Raw genomic sequence first — 21,143 nt, forward strand, 5'->3', positions numbered from 1 at the left:
TTGACGCTGTGGTTAGTGTCTGGGGACCGCAGATGCAAATGATGCAAGGTCAATACTATTTACTGGGAGAGGATTATCCAGCATGGAGAAACAGCATTGTTGGTGCTCTGAGGGAAAGAAGATGAGAAAAAGAGAAAACAGTCCCCTCTTGGAAATATGTAATGTGATGTAATGTAATGTAAAGTAATTAGAATGGAAAAGAACAGAATAGAATAGAATAGTTAAGCTGGAAGGGGCCTACAAATATCTTCAAGTCCTACTGCCTGGCCACTTTGAGGTTAACTAAAAGTTAAAGCATATTAAGGGCATTATCCAAATGCATCTTGAACACTGACCTGGGGAGTCAACCACCTCTCTAGGAAGTCTGCTCTATTGTTTAACCATCCTCAAAGTAAAGAAATTTTTCTTAATGTCTAAGTTGAATGTCCCATGGAGCATTCAACTTCGTGCCCATCCCACATCTTCTGCCATAGTCCTCCAGATCTTAAGACTGGGCAGCCCAAAATCTTAGCATCATAGAATCATAGAATCACAGGACCACAGAATGGCTTGGATTGGAAGGGACTGCAAAGATCATCTAATTTCAACCCTCTGTGGTAGGCAGGGCTGCCACCCACTAAATCAGGTACTAGATGCAAAAATAAAAAGTGTTAAATGCCTTCACCTTTTCCTCATCCTCATTAAGTGACTTTCTGCTTCAAGTATCATTTCAGTGTTTTCCTTAAACCTTCTCTTGCTATTGACATAGTAAAAATCTTTTTTTGTTGTCTGACACTTCACTGGCTGCTGTTATCTCAAGTTGGGCTTTAGCTTTTCTTGTTGTCTACCTGCAGATGTGAACTGTTCTATACTCTCCCTGTGAAGCCAGATCTTACTTGCAGAGATTGTATATTTTCTTTTTCCTGCCGTAGTTCCAGTATAATGCAGTATCTCCACCTTGACTACACTGCCTATCCCTCCTGAGCAGCTGATAACCCTCCATCCCAGCACTCTATTCACAGGACTTATTCCATCAAGTATCACTTGTATCAATGATCTCATAGCTCTGGGAAAGGACCAAAGTTTCCAGTTCCCCCTGTTTGTCTCTCATACTGTACGCATTGGATTACAAGCATTTCAGAAGTGCTCCTGAGCCCACAGTTCTTCCCAGTGTAGATCAGATGCCAGGCCTGCTTTATACAGTGCTGTACTATCCCCTAGCATAACCTCAGTATTCCTAATGGTATCCTCTTCACCCATGGATCCTAATATAAAGCTCTTTCCATCCATCTTTCCATGTTACAAGCAAAAAAACAGTTTCCCCATCAAGTCAGCTGATCTCTTACCTCAAACTCTTCCGTGTTCCCAAAATTCTTGCAGAGGCACCAATCTCACCATTGATAAGCTGATTTACCCTGTTTCTTTCTTTGACTCTCCCCATTACTAGAAAGACTGAGGAAAATGCTTCTTGTGTTCCTGAATCCTTTGGACATTTTTCCATGGTCTTTAAGTCTCTTTTGATAGACCTCAGGCTCCCTGTTGTAGTATTGTTGGTACCCACGTTGAAGAGGAGGATTTGGTAATAGCCTGAAGACTGTACTAAGCTTGAAAGCTTTCTGGTGATGTCCTTTATCATAGCCTTGGAGAGGCAGAAAACTCCTCTAAAGAAGGTCTCTAAAGAAGGTCTGGTCTGCACATGGGAGTCTCTGTTCCCTTGTGGAGGGAGTCACCTATGACTACAACTCAGCATTGCTTCTTTGTAATGACAGTTTATATCATAGAATCATAGAATCGCTGAGGTTGGAAAAGACCTCTAAGGTAATCCAGTCTAACCATTAACCCATCACCGCCATGCCCATTAAACCATGTCACTTGATGCTATATCTATCATTTTTTTGAACACCTCCAGGGAATGCTGCACTTACTTCAAGGAGTTGGTTGACCTAACCTTGCAGGGAGAACTTGCTGTGATGCCTTTTGGATTCCCTCTTTTCAGATCCCTCATCTTCTACACCCCAAGCTTCATATCTAGTAGAGGAAGCTGAGTGGGCAGACAGGAGCTTCTCTTACGAGTCTGTGCAGTAGGCATAGCTTTCTTTTGGGTGGTCTCAAGCCTGCCCATAAATCCCCTTAAGACCCCCATCAGAGCTGGAAGTGAGTCATGAAGGGCTCCCTGGGCTGTGGTCTTCCCTCCCTACCCTGCCTTCAGCTGCAGACTTCCAAAAGCTGCTGCAACCCAAAGAGGGCACAGGCAGAGCTATCACAGTGTTTGGGTGCTGGCTGCTTGCTCGTAGGAGAGGCAGTGCATAAGGAGGGCTTTCAGCTCTCCTTCTCCTGTCAGTTCTCCTTGCCTGCCCTGTTTCGACGCAGATACATTACAGTATAACGAATCTGTGACCCTTCTGGGATTTCACAGTTGTTGCTGTTCTGCGTAGCACAATTGCTCACACAATTTCACGGTGGTGACAAGGCTGGCACTCATGTCCTCTTCCCTTGGAAGGGCCCCTGGGGACATAGGAAAAGATCTTTTAGGCTGAATTTGAGCGTTAGCACTCCAGAGTACTTCTCAGCTCTGGCCAGTGCTCTGCAATGCAACCTCGTACTCTACTGAGCCAATGTGTGCTGAGACCACATCATCTGATGTGATGGGACAGGGATGCACAAACTCACAGAGCATGTCTGCAGGCAGAAAGGGTCCACTTACTGCATTCATACTAAAATTTTATGTCGTGTAAGTTGAACACGCCGTGGATGACTTCATGTAGTGCAAATGGGACTGTAAGTAGGATTCCCTAAGTCTAAGAAAGATGGCTTATTAGGAATCCTAGCATGTCCTAGCAAAATTATGTGGGAGCACAAATTTTCTTTACAGTTAATAGTTCTACTCTGTGTCCATCACGCTGTTTAGCCCTCATTCATTTACCAGAAGGGATCAATTTATCTTTTCAAACTTTCCATTACATCCTAGCCCAGCTCCCTGTCTCTTTCAACTCTTCCTACCCAAACCACTTTTCTGACACGAAACAAGCTCTGTTCTGGCACCCTGCCCTCCCTGCTGCCCTGGCCTGGACAGCCATTCATTACTGGCTGAGGATACAAGTCTCCAGAGCATGGGAACACTCCCTCCTCATGAAATATTGACACAACCCTTTGCCATTCCACCTCATCCCTCTCCCTCCTCTCCTCATGTTTGCTGTGTTTGTCAATCACCTCTTCATCTAGCCTTCCTTTTCAAAAATTCTTTTTCATCTCTCAGATGTTTTTATTTTTTCTTAACTTCCCAGGGAGGGGAGTACGGAGGGGTGGCATGCAGAGAGGGCACTACCCCAGCTGCTGCTAGGCAGACAAAGGCAGCTTGTGCACTGCTCAGCTCTTAATTGCCTGCATTCTGGCATTTCAGCTCATCCTTACTGATGAAACAGAAATGTGCAATTCCGTCCCAGCAGAAAATATTACAAGAGAAGAGATTCTCGCTTAAGGGAGGAGGCAATGTTGGAGACAACTTGCCTGGAGTGACCCCAGCCAAACCTGTTCCCCACTCCTGCTGCACTGGAGACAGCTGTTAGCCTTCCTCAGGCTTTCCTCCTCCCACCCTGTGCATTCAGTGAGCTCTCCCATGAGGCATCATCATTAAATGCCAGTGTGGGAATGAAGACAGAGCTGTTAATTGGCTTGCTTGTATAAACAGCTCCATTTGAGCTGGCAATGCAGTTTGGGCGGTGCATCTTGAGCACCCAGTACTGGGTTTTGGGGAAGATGTGGGAGGCCGTGGGTCTGTGAGGCCCTATTCCAGATACATCACCAGAGGGAGAAAAAAAACTGCCTTCCGCTGCAGCTCAGCATGTCCCAGAAGCCTCTGGTCATTCACAGAATCATAATATCATTTGAGTCGGACCTTTAAAGGCCATCTAGCCCAACTCCCCTGCAATGAATAGGGACATCTACAGCTAGATCAGGTGCTCAGAGCCCCTTCAGCCTGACCTCGGATGTCTCCAGGGGTGGGGTACCCACCACTTCTCTGGGCAACCCACTCCAGGATGGTGGTGATAGGCAGATCCGCTCATTTGCAGGCATGGCAGGCATATGGAACCCTTATCTCAACAGTAGGCAGAGAGCTGTGGTGCTAAAGCTCCCTTTCCCTTGCCATAGGTACTGGATGAAGGCAGACCTGATTGTTAACCCATGTGTTGGGGAACAGATACAGCTCCCATTTGGCTGTAAGGCATCAAAATATAATGACAGCTTCCTTTCTGCCTCTAAGAGCCAGTTAACCCTAACTCATACGGGTCTCATTTTCTATCCCAAATTCCAATCAGGAGATCACTGTATGGGGTAATACAATTGCAATATCTAAATTTCAGTATCTAAAGGAGGGGCTGTAAGAAAGAAGAGGACAGACTCTTTAGCAGAGTGTGTTGGGACAGGACAAGGGGAAATGGTTTCAAACTAAAAGAGAGATTTAGACTGGGTATGAGGAAGAAGATTTTTATAACAAGGATGGAGAGGCACTGGAACAGGTTGCCCTGAAATTTGGTGGATGCCCCATCCCTGGAGACATCCAAGGTCAGACTGCAGGGGCTCTGAGCACCCTCATGGAACTGTAAGTGTCCCTAATCATTGCAGGGGAGTCAAACCAGATGAACTTTCAGGGTCCTTTCCAACTCAAATTATTCTGTCATTCTATGATAGGAAGCTGCAACTTCTCCTCAGTTCCTCAACCCTTTCTTTTAACAGCATGTGACATCTGATGGGTACTGTGTCCATGGCCACAGATCTGGCAGTTGCTGCCAGATGCACCACAAAGCTTCCTCAAATGTTTAGCAAATGCTTTCCAGGTGGGTATCTGCAGCATAAAACAGGGGACAGTGTGCTCCTGTGGGTCAGATGCAGACCCGAAATCACCACTGCAAAGTGTAGAGAGTCTTTGCCCTCTGGGGGAAAAGAAGAAGATGAGATGTGAGGCACAGTATCACAGAGAGCATGAAGGTAATCTGTACGCCAAAGGAGAGGGATTTGTGGGGGAAGAAGGGGATGGCTCAGAAAGAATTATTTGGGATCTGTGCAAAAAGCAGGTGGGACTTCACACCTCATAGGATTGAGGCTGGGCTGTTTATATCAGCTTGTCTTGCCTGGATTTTATTCTGGCGATGAACGTGTTCTGAAAACAAACAGAACATCGAGGAGGAAACTTGTGGAGCGAGTGACTGTTTTTTTGGTTGCTAAGCCATCTGTTCTGCTCCAGCAGCTCATGGAGGGCTCTGCCATCACTCTGTGTCTGCCTGCCTGTATTTGTGTGTGGGTGGCTGGCGCTAGCTGGCGTGGCAAGAGAAAGTCTTGGGGCGGAGGGGAGGATGTATATGTGCTGGGGAAGTCAGTTGTTTACAGCAAATTTGCTCAGGAGGGGAGGAGGAAAGTTGGCTGTGGCAATGTATGCAAACAGAAGTGCCAGAGGGCAATCCAGGGAGGGTGTGTGCAGAGGGGCTGTGCTTTTCTGTGTGTCTGGAAAAGGTGATGCGTGCATCCTGGGAGCTAGGATTGCAGGCACAGGGTTACATCAATACAGAGGGCCACATCTGCAGCTGTAGGGCTGGTCAGTACATTGCAAAGCTGCCTGCAGGGGGGAGCAGAGATGGATGTTTGTTGATGTCAAGCGGCACTGCTAAAACACTGGTGGAGAAAGTATGTGGGTGGATATCACGCACATGCCACCCTCTGGGCTGAGAGGGGCGAGGTGGAGTTGTGAGCTTGTAGGAGGGGGTGTGCGTGGCATACTCTGTGGGTGATGTGAACAAAGCAGTCTCATCCTCTTCGTATTCAGTTGTGCAGCCTCTACAGCTTTAATTGTGCTGTAATGATGAAGGATGGTGAAGGCTAATGATCTCTGCATATTTATGTTCAGGTTGAATATTAGGAAAGTCTTCTCAGAAAGAGCAGTGCTGCAGTGGCACAGGCTGCCCAGGGAGGTGGTGCAGTCACCGTCCCTGGAGGTGCTGAAGAGCCATGTGGATGTGGCACTGACAGACATAGTGAGTGGGCATGGTGGGGATGGGCTGGTGGTTGGTGATCTTAGGGGTCTTTTCCAGCCTTAATGATTCTATAATTCTATGATTTCCCCAAACCAGATTGTGATCTATTCCCACACCTTTCCTATCCTGATTTCATCCTGTCCTGCTCGTTGCAAGGCAAGACAGATTGCCACAGCAGCTGTCAGCTTCCCCTGTCCTACCTCTCACAGCTCAGAGCACCCAGGTACTGCACTGAGGGAGAGCTGCCGGTGTGTTGGGCACACATGGTGCTCCTCACCCACACGCAGCACTGCTTAGCTGCCAGATCGGATTTAATGGTGCCTCTTGAAAGCTGAGCAGTGCTGTGATAGCATTAAATAATGGATATGACTGAGATTTGAGAAGGGGACCCTAGATCGCTCCTAGATGCCATGACAGCCCTGTGGGACTTCGGATATTAACTTTGCCAGAGACTTGTGGAGAGTATTGCACCACTTTCATTCAGCTTTAAAATAAAAGCAGCAATACTACCTCTCCATCCACCACTCTCAGAGTCCTAAGCTCATTGATGGAGTATGATTGCATACATTCAGTTTCTCCCTGCTTCATTTGAATGGGGTTCCCTTGGTGCTGCTGGAGAAAAACAAACAAACAAATAAATGTGTGTAGTGTTCAGTGATAAATCAGTACTCAACTCTGGGCAACCATTCATTTCAGAGACTGTCAATGACCAGAGACCCAAGAAAGCGAGTGAAAATTTAAGAGCCAAGGTGTTTGGCCAAGAGGACAAGATGCAATTGTTGGTCACGCAGGACAACATGCAATTGGACACCATCAAAAGCAGCCAGGCTAAGAACTGCAGAGGAAATCCTACCACTCCTTTTTACAGCTGTCCTAGAAATAAATACTCCCCCAGCTATGAATGACCACATAAGTTCTGCTTTCAGGTGGGGACAGTTGCATCACAAACACAGAATCACAGAATCACCAGATGCTCTGAGTTGGAAGGGACCCATAAGGACCATTGAGTATAGCTTGTGGCTCCACACAAGACAACCCAAAAATCAGCCCATATGTTTGAGGACATTGTCCAGATGCCCCTTGAACTCCAGCAGGCCCGATGCTGTGAACACTGCCTTGGGGAGCCCATTTTATGCCTGACACCCTCTGGCGAAGAACCTTTTCCTGATATCCAACCTGACCTTCCCCTGAGCAGCCTGTGTTTCAAACAGTGCACACGATAGTACACTCTCACTAGAAGGTTAGAAGAGATTTTCGTTTCCATGTGTCAGGACAGCAAAAGGGGGCCCTGGATAGAGCATTTGCACTAGATGTGAGCTGTGTCACTCTTGGGAATGCAGGCAGATTAATAGGAGACTGCACAAATCAATACTGTTAATGGGGAGTCTTATTGACTTCACCACCTGAGATAGCCATATAAAAATAGATTTAGGAGAAAGCAGCGGGGGAAGAAAATAAGTGGGTTCTACTGAGAAAGAGAGAGGAAGGAGAAGTGAAAGAGGAAGAACCCAGTAGAAGGAAAGTCATGAGAAATGAAGGGAGGTAAGGCACTGCGTGTGATATGTTCTCTATTTAATGGAAGGTGTGTAATCTTCCCGTGTCTAGGAGGTGTTTGAGAGAACCTGTTAGGGATTTATTAGAAAATAAAAATGCTCTAATTGAAAGCGAGTAGAGACAATTTGTATTAATAACAGGAGAAGTCATCAAATAATAGAATTGTTTAAAATCTATTAGTTTGCTCCACGCAGTGAAAAGAAAGTGTTGATTATCTTGATATAGAACATATTAAAATGAGAGCTCAGGCTGCTGGTCCCCTATGCAGATTAAAGACATAATTTATTGAAGCAATTTATTTTCTGGTGGGAAGAAGAAGGAAAAAATGGAAAAGAAGTATGATAAGAGCTGCAATCAAGTCTTGGATTCTTAATCTGAAGACCTGCCTCTTATCTGTCTTCTTTCAGTCATTAGAAAATAATATTCATCCCTTGGTTGGGTTTAAAGAAGCAGGAAGAGACAGGATGGCTGTGAAAAGAGAAGATACCTTAAAGAGACTTGCCATTCACCTCTTGAGGTTTAAGTTCTTGACAACAGTTGCTTCAAATCCAAGGCAAATCAGCCATGAGCTGCCAGGAGTAGCAGTTGCTGGAGCTTGCTGGTCAGCATGGAAGTGCAGACTGTCTAATCCTCCCTGATGATAAACGGAATATGTTGCTAAACTGGAGATTAATTTGGTGCTGAATAATTCATTCATTCATTGTCTGTGTTAATAAAACACAGTGAGGGGAAATAAAAACAGTGACTCCAGCGTTCACGCTTGAAGCCCCTTACAGTCAATGGGCATTTAGATGAGTAAATGGAAATCTGGCAATTAGAATCTGATATGTTTGGATCTGGAGATCAGCCTTGGAACATGATTTCCCTGGCATGCTCACTGAAAAGGTCCTGCAGGCTGGCGTGTATCGCTGTTCTACATTTTTTTCTCAGTTAAAGGCCTAGATCTCACCTTGCATTATTTTCTCGTGACTTCACTGTGAACCACCTGAACTCATCCAGTGTAATAGCAGGAATTTGACAGCACAGCACTTCCCACCTACTCCATTCTTGTGTCATCTGCTTGCACTCTTCACATTTTTTGTAACCAGACATCTCTCACCCCACAGACAAAACTCCGATCTCAAAACTGAACCAGAAATAAGAAACAGTTAAGGTTTCAGAAAAGACACAGGCAAGAGGCGTTGTTGTGGGGCTGACACTGAGCATCCAAAGAGAAGCAAGGGCAGCCAAGAGACCTGCGCTGAGAGCACTTCTGTGGTCTTGCTCACAGTAGGTGTTCTTTTTCTCAGCCCATTTTCTAAAGTCACTGTATTTTTGATCGCGGGAGAGAAGCTGGATGTGCCATTGAATTGGTTCTGTAATGGGCCTATCAAAGCGCTGTGTGTGCGCAATTGGGATGTCTTTGTGAGATAATGACTTTTCTTACACCTCCTCTGGATATGTACTTACACAGTAACACTTTCTTAAAGGGCTTTTTCTGTTTATGTACTGTAATGAATCCTGATGTTTATAATTCAAGCTTTCAGTCGATTCTTCCCTTTTTCCACAGCAGTGCTGTTTTCACTGCTCTTGGCATACTTTTTTCATTAACACTTGTTGATTTCTGTCCTTCCTTTCAGCTTCCTTCTTTTACCTTTGCTCAGCATAAGGTGCAATGTGATAATATCACTTTGCAGGGAGAAAACTTATTTTTCCTTTTATGCTACTTCAGGTAACACTTTCCTTACTATATCCTATTGCTATTGGACCCAGCAGGGAGTGTCTCCCCACCTTCTAAATAACTCAAGCAGTTTTTTTCCCCTGATTTCTAGCATATCTCCAGACTCTTTAACAATCTTTGAAGCATCTTTCAGAAGGGGTCTTTCAAGTGTACCCATGTGGATCCTAGAGCTGATTCACCACCTTTATTTAACTGAGATTGTTAATGGATCTTACTGCTGTCATGAGCCCAGCTTGTGTGATACTGTATTTTACCCCAGTCTGTGAGGTTGCTGCTCTGCACATGCTTGAGTCATCTTCAGCTCCTGAATCATCCTTGTTCGTGGAGCAAAAAGCTCCCTGACAATTAACATGCACCTCTTTCGAGCCATAATAAGCATATATTTGCCACTCTTACCTGACCAGTGAGGATAATATCCCCTGAAACTGCGACTGTAAAAAAGGAGAGAAATCTGTCAGTATTTCTAGGTGATCAGAAACACGTCCATACTTGGTTTACTGCAAACAGGTGGGTATTTATGTGTTAGAAACACAGTCATGTATAAGTACACAATATTGTACTCCCACCAAATCCTCCTTCTGCCATCAAACCCTGTGGGAATAAACACTCCCTCACTCTCAAATGCCCTCACCAATTAGTGTGACAGACCAGACTCGGGTTGCATCACTGCCTCCCTTTCTTATTATCCCCTATTGCCTTGAAAAAGGTCCTGAAGCAGATCCCATTACGGGAGCAGATACTCTCCTTCTGCATACCTAAACATTATTCTTTTCTCCAAAGCTCTGAAATTGATATGGAAAAAGAAGATGAATTCTGATATGAAAACTAGGAGATAGGTAGATCAAAAATGCTGTGGGTGAAGGCCCACAGGTCTGCAGTATCTCAGTTCCAAGCCTTTGCAATTTCTTGTTTATACACCTACACTGATGCTCACAGCCACCAAGATAAAATCCAGACATAATTTTTCTTCTGTCACTGATATTTGACATCATCACCCCAGGAAAAAGAAAAAAAAACTGCTCTGCTCCCCAAATCACTCCTTTTCTTTGCTGGAGTCACTTAAAATCATTTCCCCAGTGACATTTTTTGCTTGTTTGGAAAGTTCGGGGGCATATCTCTTCCCTTCCCTTCCGTCCCCTTCCCATTTCCCCCAAACTCCTGAAGGCCCATGGACAGAGCCATACATCTGCACTGAACACAGTCAGGACAGTCTGAGCGTTGTTCTCAGATTGTCTGCACCACAACTGTCGGCCCACTCACACTCATGGCTGTGCACTGTGCAGATCAACAATCTTCTGGATGACGTTCATGCCTGGTTTGATGCATGAATGCCGAGGGTCATTTATAAGGCCCATCTGCTCTAGTAGAGAGGAGGAGAATTTAACCATCCAAGCATAAGCTCTTTCAGGCCGCTTGAGTTTGGTAATGAGCACAGTGAGTCCATGACAGCTTGGCCCACATCTAGAGAATCAGATCCATATTCTAACGTGATCACAGACATCTAGAGCAAACCCTACTTGCACTCCTCACCTCTATTCACCCCCTGCAGAGAAGATGCAACCATCCTGCTTTTGGATTGCTTGGTAGCCCAAATTTGTGGAGGGATGGCAGGAATGGCTTTGATAAGAAATTTGCACTGTGTCACAAAATCAGATCTTGGCAGCAGATTCCATTGACCCCTGCAACCAAGAAAGAATACGAGAGTCTGTGTTTCTAACTTTATCCTTTGCTATCCCTGCTTCATATATGCTTCCTGGAGGCAGAACAAGGTAAGATTTCCCATTTGTCCTTTACTAGATATGCATCTGGATGTGGGTTTGTGTGCTTGGTGTAGAGAAATACTTTCCTCAAGAGACAGAAATCCTTGGGAAGGAGCTAATGAAAGATGTCAATGACATGTTTTTTGAAGGAGGAGTTGGAGAAAACCTGAGGTAATTGATAATGTTAGTGCTGGGAACAGTAGCCAGGCTGGGCTGGGGAGACAAGAAGGGACAGTAGGGACTGGGGCTAGGGATCAGGGAGGAAGCAGTCCCTGTATCTCAACTAATGCTCTCTGACAGGGTAGCAATGCTTGTGGTTATTAAATGTGTCAGCTTCAAGATTTAGCAAAATGGTACCTCTCCTGATGCATCTCATCCTGGCACACAGAGCCCAAAGCAGGGGAGAAATTAGGGCCTGCAGACTGTACATGTTGAGTATGGGGCTGCTCCTTCCTCTTGTCAGGGAGCTTATTCCCACGATTCTGCTCTTCATTTACCACGACAATCCTGTGCTGTGCAGTTTGCTAAAAGCACACCTGTTTCTAGGTGAGAAGACATTCGCCATCACTCAGACCTGCTCTCCTCTCAAGGATGAGGGAATGGTGCCTTGCCCTTGAGAGGGAAAAAGGGAAATAGGCCCACTCCTCAAAGGAAGCTTGGGTATGGAGCCACCTCTCCATGTCCTATGGAGTGGAGTGAGGTAGAAATGTGGCAGAAATGGCTGGTTGCTGGCTGGAACACTGTGGGTTGGGTCTTTCTAGCTCATCTTGGTGGTGGAAGACTGTCCTTGGTCAGGTTTGATTCACCACTTTGCTGCTGTGCCACACAGACTCTAGGTGAAGAGCTGGTGGAAGGAAGTGTCATAGAATAGAAGAGACTGATCTGCCTCTACTTAGAGGCAGATGGGAAACCACAGTATGTGGAGTACTAGAAAGAAAATGAGAAAGAAATGTGCTTTTAGGGAGAGGTGGAGCAACATGCCTTTTGAAACTTCTATTCATGCTCTTCAGTCTGCCCTGCCCTTCCCTTATACCTGTGGTGGTGACTATTTGGCACTGGAATGGTGTCTGTTTAGTTGCTGGGAAGGAGATCTAATGGAGGAGTAACTATGGCAACCTAACTCATAGTGACCGTGGAATCCACTGCCATCTATCCATACCCAGACCTCACACTACAGAATTCCAAATTAAAACCCAACTAAGTTTTTTCCTTTTACTGTTAAGCAGCCGCAGCCTGGCCTGACAGAGTTGGACTGTGTCTCCCTCCCAGGCTTTTCTTGGCTGTGTTATGATTTGATCCATCTTTTTGCCAAGTGGCTGAGTGCCACACTACCAACACTGGAAATGGATGCACTTGTTACCCAGCCAGCCAGGGAGTACTGCCCCTGGGGCTCTGGCCACACAAGTTGTCAGTGACCCAAGCAATGTGATTTCCCTTGCAAACTCACTCACAGCTGAAGAGCAAACCTTCAAGTACCTTCCTGGCTTTCTCTGGGCTGGAAAGGAGCAGTAAGCACAGAAATTCCTCGCACCTTCCTTGTGCAAACGCCCAGTGGGCCAGAGGTGACCACTCTAAATTAAGCTCCATATTACTACTTAACTGATAAATACTCCCTTACTTTAATCCAAATCTCTCCCACTTCCATTCAGGATTAAATTTTGGGTTGAGAGTACTGGAGAAGCAGGGAGGCTGCCTCTGGCTCTGTGTTAGGGTGAGGTTATATGAGCTCTTGGAGCATACATCTTGATGGCAGGTTACCCAAGCCAGTATGACAGAGTGGTTCCCAAGTGGCACCTGGATGGTGCCTTTCCTCTTTATTCTTCCTGCCTTCTTCCTCATGGTGGTGAGGGGAAGAGACTGGGAGACAGTCAACCACATTCATAGAATCACAGAAACACATAATGGCTTGGGTTGGTGGGGACCTCAGAGCCCACCTAGCCCCAACCTCTGGCCTGGGCAGGGCTGCCACTCACCAGCTCAGGCTGCCCAGAGCCCCATCCAACCTGGCCTTGAGCTCCTCCAGAGATGGGGCACCCACAGCTTCTCTGGGCAGCCTGTGCCAGCACCTCAACACCCTCTGAATAAAGAATTTCCTCCTAATATCTAAACCTAAATCTCCCCTCTTTTAGCCATTTCCCCTTGTCCTATCATTGTCAGACCATGTAAAAAGTTAGTCCCTGTCCTGCTTATAAGCTCCTTTCATGTACTGTAAGGGTTAAATCCCACTGAAGAGCTCGGAAAGGAGGTAAGGAGTAGCCAAACCTTGAGAGAGTTTGAAATGCAAAGGAGAAATAGAAAGGAAAGTACACATAGATAGGAGTCAGGTTCTCCAGACAGTGATTCAAATTATAATTGTGTTCATGATTAAGAAGGTGTCTTTGAGTCTGCAGCCCAGCCTGACATGGGAAGGTGAAGGAGGGTTGGGCAGGATGCCATAGCAGTGGTGGCTGAAAACCTGCAGGAATCTCTTGCTGAACATGCTACTGGACAGGGAGTGTCTTGGGGATGGGGGTTCTTACACCTTCATTCATAGCAGAAAAGGGGGAGGTTGGCTGCCCTTCACATCTGTCTTAGAAGCAGACTGGTTGCACGCTCCTCTCTGGCATGTGGGCAGTTCCATGGCTGTCCTGACCATAGAATGCAAACCCAGCTCTGATACAGTGCTTGCCTTTTCACAGCTCTGTTGCATCTATTTTGGACCCCTCACTATAAAAAAGTAATTGAGACCCTTGAATGTGTCCAGAGAAGGACAGCGAACCCATGAAGGGTCTGCAGCACAAGTCTAACGGGAAGCAGCTGAGGGAACTGAAATTGTCTGGAGAAGAGAAGCTCAGGGAAGAGCTCATCACTCTCTACAATGACCTGTTCCAGAACCGTGTGGATGTGGCTCTGAGGGACATGGCTAGCGGGCATGGTGGGGATAGGCTGACAGTTGGACTCAGTGATCCACATCCTCCTTCTTCTGAAGGTTTCCCTCCCCCAGATCATTCCTAAAAGATCTGGAGCATCCCTCCTCCTCGTTTTCCTTCACTACTTTCCATCATGTTCCACTTGTCATTTGGCTTGCCTCTTCCCAAGCCTTCTTATCCATATTTTTCTGATCCAGCTCCTCAGAAACTCACTGTCTTGCTCCTTTTTTTCCTAGTGAGCATTTTCTGCCCTTTCCCCTTCACCACTAACATATCCCTACCTATATATGCTGCTTGTCATGTTCCTAAAAGGAGTAGAGTAAAAAGAGGAGAGTCCCCCTCCTCCCCCCACACCCCTTCATCCTGTGCAGATGGCATTCTTTCAAAGCCTTAGGACTGGGACAAGCACTACAGGTAGGAAGAGAGTTATAGAGCAGGAAGGATGTACTGGAAGCACGTCTGATGAAGCAAGATGCTGAGCTGGTTTGTGCATTCTGATCGCAGCAGCATGAAAAATCCTATTATGGCTTTACTACAGCAAGTTTAATACACTGAACCCTTCATTGCTCTAGCTGCCCCTGCCAGGCATCTCTGAAATTCACACCAACAGGTTTTCAATCTCTTAGCAATCCTCAACTCACAGGAGCAGCTCTCGGGAGGGGGGGAGGAATTATGCAACAGCTCCAAACCTGACTGCAGGACAGTTTCCCTCTTCTTCCTCTCCCACTGCAAAGCCCCATGTGTTTGCTAAGGGTTACCCCAACAGAATGGATGATTTTAAGGATCACCTTGCACCATACCCAACACTTCCTGACACATTCTGAGCTTTTGCTGAATTTGGGAAATGGAGATGAGGAGGTATCACAGGTGAGTCTGTAACAAAGCAGGGAATCACGGAGGAGTCTGTGGCAAAGCTGGGAAGGGATGTTGTACCTTGCCGTGTGGAGCCATACGTCAAACATTGGTATTTTCTAAAATAAAAGTTAGAAAAATAAAGAATAAAAGGATTCTTCTGTGTGTGATTACAAAGGACTGAGCAGAGCTGCATGTGGTACAGGGGTGTTTTGATCAGGTGCTGGGGAACAGAGGAGGGTAAGCATCTGGGAGAAGAAAGGAATCTAGCAACACACTTTACAGCAGGAGCTGAGTTATCTGATGAAAGAACTGCATGGAAATGATGCAAATCTCACTGCTTTGTCCTAAACATCATGATATTTAACATCTTCCTTAAAGCCTCAGCACCTGGAGTTGGGGGAATCAAATGACAATTTCAATTCTCATATCAAATACAAGAAAGGAAAGAGAGAAGTGAGGTACTTCCTCTTCTCCAGAGAGAGAAAATAACCTCAAAATATAACCAAACAAAGGTCCCCTGGATATTCACATAAAACACAGTGTTTTTTTAAATACAGTTTTACATTTGGGTAAATTGGGGACATTTAGGTCTAGCTTGGCACAGGGATGTGGTGAAATGGTGAATGGACAGAAGAAGGTACTGTACTGGAAAAGAAATATGTGCGTGCACACCCGTGTTGCCCACCATTACATCAGTTTTCACTGCAGCAGAGTAAAGATGTTGCTGTATGGACATCAGCCAATGTGAGGTGAATCTGTGTATGACAGGGGTGTAGGGTCAGCTGGAATTTCCAGGAATTTCTGAGGTTTCACGGACCCGAGCTGCCAGCTCCCCCATCCCTTCCCATTGCCTCCCCTGAAGTCCTTCTTGCCTCTCTGTGTGCAAAGCATGGTTCCCTGTGGAGAGGAGGCCAAGCAGCACATTAACTCCTGGGTATTGAAATCACAGCTCCGAAGCACGTGGCTGTAGCAAGGAAAACAATTGCCAGACACTTGCAGAACATAGCCCTTTCACACTATGATAATGGTTTTGGGCTTGCCAACCCTCTTTTCTGCCCTCTCCTGATACCTTGCTGTTTATTCTGAGTCTATTACTGGCTCCCGTTTTGTATATTCCAGACTTGTACAGGCTCAAGCACAACCACATGAGAGGAAGGGGACAGCTGTGATGCAAATTTAGAGGCTCTTCTCCCACCCCACCACTGAAATAATGGGATTTTATCCATGGAGAAAGTGCAAGTGCCCTCACTGTCTTCTCTCTCCACCAAGAGCTGGTCATGGAAGCCCTGCTGGAATGTGGGGCTTTTTTCTCAGTCATAAGGCAGCAGGCAGCAGACAAATCACTGTTATCTGTGTCTCTTCCTTCTCCAGGAGGGCCATGTATCTTTTTCATTTAGGTAATAACAGACTTTTGGCAGAGCCTTCAGCACAAACCCAAGCTGCAGGTGAGCTGAGGAGTTTGGCTCTGGTTTAGAAAGTCTTTGCATGGGTAATAGGGGGGTTTCCCCAGAGCTCTGCCAGGGCAGACTTGGAGTTCCCAAAGCAGAGCCTGGCTGATGTGCAGGGAGAGATGGAAAAGCAGCATTGCTGGTCAGGGAAAAGAAGAAGAGGCAGATTTACAATCGATCATTCACGGAGTCATTAAGGCTGGAAAAGACCTTTAAGATCACCTAGTGCAACCACCAGCCCATCCCATGGTTAGGCCCCAAAACCATGTCCCTTAATGCCACATCCACACAGTTCTGGAGCACCTCCAGGAGCTGTGACTGCACCACCTCCCTGGGATTTGTTGGAGATGGAACAGTAATGGAACCGTTATGAAGAGGATCAAGCTGAAGGAGACACTATAGGAAGAAGAGACAGAGAAAGGAATGAGATGGAAGAATCAGAGCAAGAAGAGAAAAGGGAATTCTGGAAAGGAGCACAGATATCACAGAATCATAGAATAACTCAAGCTGGAAGGGACCATAAGAATCATCAAGCCCAATTCCTGGGTGAACATCAGAATTCTGATGATGGCAGGAAGTCCTGAACACGGTATTTCTTAAGGAAGCAAAATAGTATCTTTCTGTAGACTTTATGTCATGTTGGGGGAGGGTCAATGACAAGCTCCAAGAAGCTCCTGACTGTTAGGTGACTTTTCAAACAGGTGCAGGAATTGATATTTCTCTCCCTTTTATTTTCTCTCCCACATTGCAATAGAAAATAAATTAGTGCGCATGCACACACACAAAGAACAAGCTCAAACTCAGTCATGGGTTAAGTTTGTTAATATATCAGAGTATTTCAAGGCGTCTCTCCCCAGCCAGTCGATTTTTAAAAGTCAATTTTTTTCTCCTCCAAAAAAGATTGGAGTAAAATTTTCTAGCAGTTTCTATGTCTCCCATGAGCAATGGGATGGTTATACACTTTCACATCTGTGGAGCCCACAGGAGTCTCTGGTTTAGCTGTGAATGTGATTCTGGTCATATGGGGCTTTGCTGTCATTCAGGAGCTTGCTGATGAGCAATAAATATTCATAGAACTGATTAGACATTAATTGCACAAATCACCACCTCTTTAGCCATCCCCAGGAACCTTGCTTCCACTCACCATAGTTAAAGGAGCAGAAGAAAACATCTCTTTCATGTAGGTGCATTAGGGTGAGCCTAGTACCTCAAAAGGAAAAGGGACTGCTAAAAGTCTCTCCTTGCAATGTCCCTTAGCACCATAATCCTTTCCTAAATTCTGTCCATGTTACGTGTACATGCACAGATACACTTGGGTATGTGTGACTGTGAGCATGCAGAACACGACTGTTTGGACACATCAGAAGGGGACCTCTAACCCAGTTTTTCCAGCAAGATAGGGCGTGAAGACGTGCTGTGCTAGCAGGGCATATGCTCCTCTCCCTGCACGTTCTGCCCAGATGTGATATGTTACTTGGTCTAGATATTTCTGTCATCCCTGCTCCAGAGCTGCGTGTTCTTGCAGCCCAGAATGCCAACAATATCCTGGGCTGGATCAAAAGAGGGGTGGTCAGCAGAGAGAGGGAGGGGATTGTCCCCCTCTGCTCTGCTCTTGTGAGGCCACATCTGGATACTGCATTCACGCCTGAGGCCTCAGCACAGGAGTAATGTGGAGAGGGTCCAGAATTGGGCCGTGAAGATGGTCAGAGGACTGGAGCACCTCTCCTATGAGGAAAGGCTGAGGAATTTGGACTTGTTCATCCTGGAGAAGAGAGGGCTCTGGGGGAGACCTCATTCAGCCTTCCAGTACTTGAGTACAGGAGGGAGAATGACTTTTTACATGTCTGATAATGATAGGATGAGAGGGAATGACTTTGAATTAAAAGAAGGGAGATTTAGGTTATATGTTAAGAAGAAATTTTCTTCTCGGAGGGCGATGAGGCACTGGCACAGGCTGCCCAGAGAGCTTGGGTGCCCCATCCCTGGAGGTTCAGGTAGGATGGGGCCCTGGGCAGCCTGAGCTGGTGGGTGGCAGCCCTGCCCATGGCAGTGGATTTGGGACTGGGTGGGCTTTGAGGTCCTTTCTGACCCAGGCCATTCTGTGATATGATGATATGATATGATATGAAAGACATGTTCTTGTCACTGTTCATCATTGAGTCTCCTCCTTGCTCCCTATAATCCCCTTCAGGTCACTACACACAGCCTTCTCGCAGTTAGCCAACCAGCATCAACCTCCAGGTGCAAACTGATGGCTGTACACAGGCTTACACATGGGAATATGAAAACCCAGGACAGGTCACATTCATCTTATCTCAGGGAGGTAGCAGCATTGGAAATGGCACAATGAGATGAGACTGCTGCACACCCCTGTCACAGGCACTTTAGAGCAGAGCCACTGCATATGTGACAGCAGTGACAGTTCAAGACAGCCTAGTCAGGTTTGGATCCTGATCTGCCTTCGGCTTCCTCCAGCCCCCACCTCCAGGCAAGAAGGGATGGGAGGCAGGATGGAAGCTCCTGCTGCCCCCCACAGATCTGACTGCTTCATTCAAACCATCTTAGATATGGCAAGGCTGTGCTTCTTTCCATTAAAATGACCGATTCCAGAGGGTATGAAGTCTGGCTCTTGTCCCCCTGGGTCTTGGAAGAGCCTTTTCTTTCTCCAGGCTTATGGTATGAGCTGGCAAACCTGTCAACCTCTCTTGGCTGCAACCCCTGCATTGCTGCGGATGGCTTATCACAGAGACAGAGAGAGATGAAAGGCTGCAGTCCTGCTCCAAAACCCCTGTTTAGCTGGCAGAAAAGGGTTGTTTGAATTTCCTTTTGTGTTAAAGGATGCATGACACAGAATTGAGCAGATTCAGGCCAACCAGGAATGGATGGTGTCAGATGGGCACTCCATTTACTGATGATTTCCCATTGCCAAAGGCAGTACACCCCTGGGAAAAGACACGTTCTACCTTTTGATGGGCTCCAAATCCAAAATTCTGCTCAGTCTACCACCTACACTGCCCTTCCCCTCCAAATCCCAAAGGTTTTCTCTACTCTTTGCTTAGATACCTAAGCGGTACTGAATGAGGTTGCTGGCTCTGCTGCTCCATCTATGTCACTTGCAAGCAATTTCTAGAAAGGCTTTTTAAAATGTATTAGCCTTCCAAAAAGTAGCTGATAAACAGGGACAGGAGGAAGGAAAGAAGGGGGAGGAGGCAAGATGCATTGATGTGCTCTATCCTACACTTCAGTGATATTCTCCTCCCAACCCTTTTATGGAAACAGACAGACATTTATTATGAAAATGAATTATTGGGTGTGCACTGGAATCCTTGGGCTGGCAGAGAGTAAGTGTCAGTTTTCTGCATGTGTGTCTGTGTGACCCACATACGCTGCCTACGAGCAGAAAAATGAACATGTCTACCAGAGAGCAGTCTGTCAGATTTAGTACCTGAAGGGCTCTCTGTGTGTATGTGTGCATTTGTGCAGCACCCTCAGAAAAGGGAACGTGTGATGATAGCCAGAAACTCATTGCCTGGTGGTGCCGTTCCTCTTACACAAGTCGTTCCTATCACAAGTTTGTGACAGCTCCAAGCGTGGCTGCCAAAGCACACTTAATACAAGTGGACTGTCAAGTTTTATAGATGAAGCCAGAACATTCTGGCCAATTTTTATCATTTTTTTTCCCTCGTTGTACAAATATATTGGTATTCAGCAGGCATGAGGGCAGGCATAGCACTTGAAGAGCTCCTGAGTTGCGATGCTGGTGGGCAACGTTGGGTACTACTGTGTTCATTGCACTGAGGCGATTGAGCAAGGGGTCTGGGAATTAATTGTGTCTGGAAACATATTGTGTCTCTGCCTACCTCAGCCTCTAAGGGGAGAGGAAATCTGGTCCATTTTTACCTCAGTCTTGTGATCAGTTTGATCACAGAATCATATAATGGCTTAGGTCAGAAGAGACCTTAAAGATCATCGATTTCCCAACCCCTGCTGTAGGCAGGGCTGCCACCCACCAGCTCAGGCTGCCCCATCCAACTTGGCCTTGAATCTCCAGGGATGGGGCAACCTCTCTGGGCAACCTGTGCCATTACACATCTTCCTTGATGGGACAGGGAAGAGCTTGGACAGACTGCTGTCATAGAAAGAATCCAGGTAAGCTCAGGCAGAGCTCAGCATGAATTATCAGACTGTGGATAGAAGAGCTGCATTTTGATGGCTTTTGGCAAACAGAGCAAGAGCCTGAGAGGCAGTAGAATAGAAATTCCTTACCCAAATACTAGTCTCTGGGGCATCTTATACTAGCCAAGTGCTTGTTTGTATTTCTCTTATATACACTGGAGATGTCTGTGGGATGAGGGACCAGATTCTGACTTCTCCTCCCACCTCTGGCCATGACCTTGCCTCCCTGCATTGCACCCACAGCGAGAGTGGATGTGTGCGCAAGCACGTGCTGCAGAGCAGCGGGCAGAAAACTCACTCTGTATCACATCAGCGACACAGAGATTCAATGCAGGAGACGTTCACAAGCGCAAGCAGAAGAAAACCTTCACGTTCCTTCTCCAGGGTGTGCGCGTGCTTCAACTCCGAGATACACTCCCTGCCTCCTGAAATTAATTCAACATTCCTGTGGCTCGGGCAAAAATAACCAAAATGAATAATCGGTGGTGCAGGCCCTGCTGCAGATTTCCTGGTGGATAGAGCCCTCTGCAGGAAGCAAAAAGGCAGAAGCAGAGCACCATTATTCACAAGAAGAGCCCTGAAAGGGAAAGGGACGAGATAGCAATAGCTTATCAAGTTCTTTCATCTTGCAGGTGTAATTTTCTGTAGCAATTCTCTGGTATTTACATCCATTCCCTTCCTTGCTTGCAGACAGTGTTACTACTCCCTGCTCTTTT

The 21,143-nt window shown here is 46.3% G+C and overlaps 1 long non-coding RNA gene across 2 annotated transcripts; it reads right to left on the reverse strand.

Annotated features, from left to right (window-relative positions):
- Positions 1–8,604: 8,604 nt before the first annotated feature.
- LOC116216898 lies at positions 8,605–12,486 on the reverse strand. 2 transcript variants are annotated; one of them, XR_004160544.1, is made up of 3 exons: positions 12,073–12,486; positions 9,676–9,710; positions 8,605–8,685 (listed from the first exon to the last, which is right to left on the reverse strand). It is a non-coding gene; the product is annotated as an uncharacterized LOC116216898 (long non-coding RNA). The 2 variants fall into 2 exon arrangements; XR_004160538.1 differs by having other exon boundaries at positions 10,810–12,486.
- Between the last annotated feature and the right edge of the window lie 8,657 nt (positions 12,487–21,143).

This window comes from Meleagris gallopavo, chromosome 1 (genome assembly GCF_000146605.3).
Source record: "Meleagris gallopavo isolate NT-WF06-2002-E0010 breed Aviagen turkey brand Nicholas breeding stock chromosome 1, Turkey_5.1, whole genome shotgun sequence".
In the NCBI taxonomy this organism is placed as follows: Eukaryota; Metazoa; Chordata; class Aves; order Galliformes; family Phasianidae; genus Meleagris; species Meleagris gallopavo.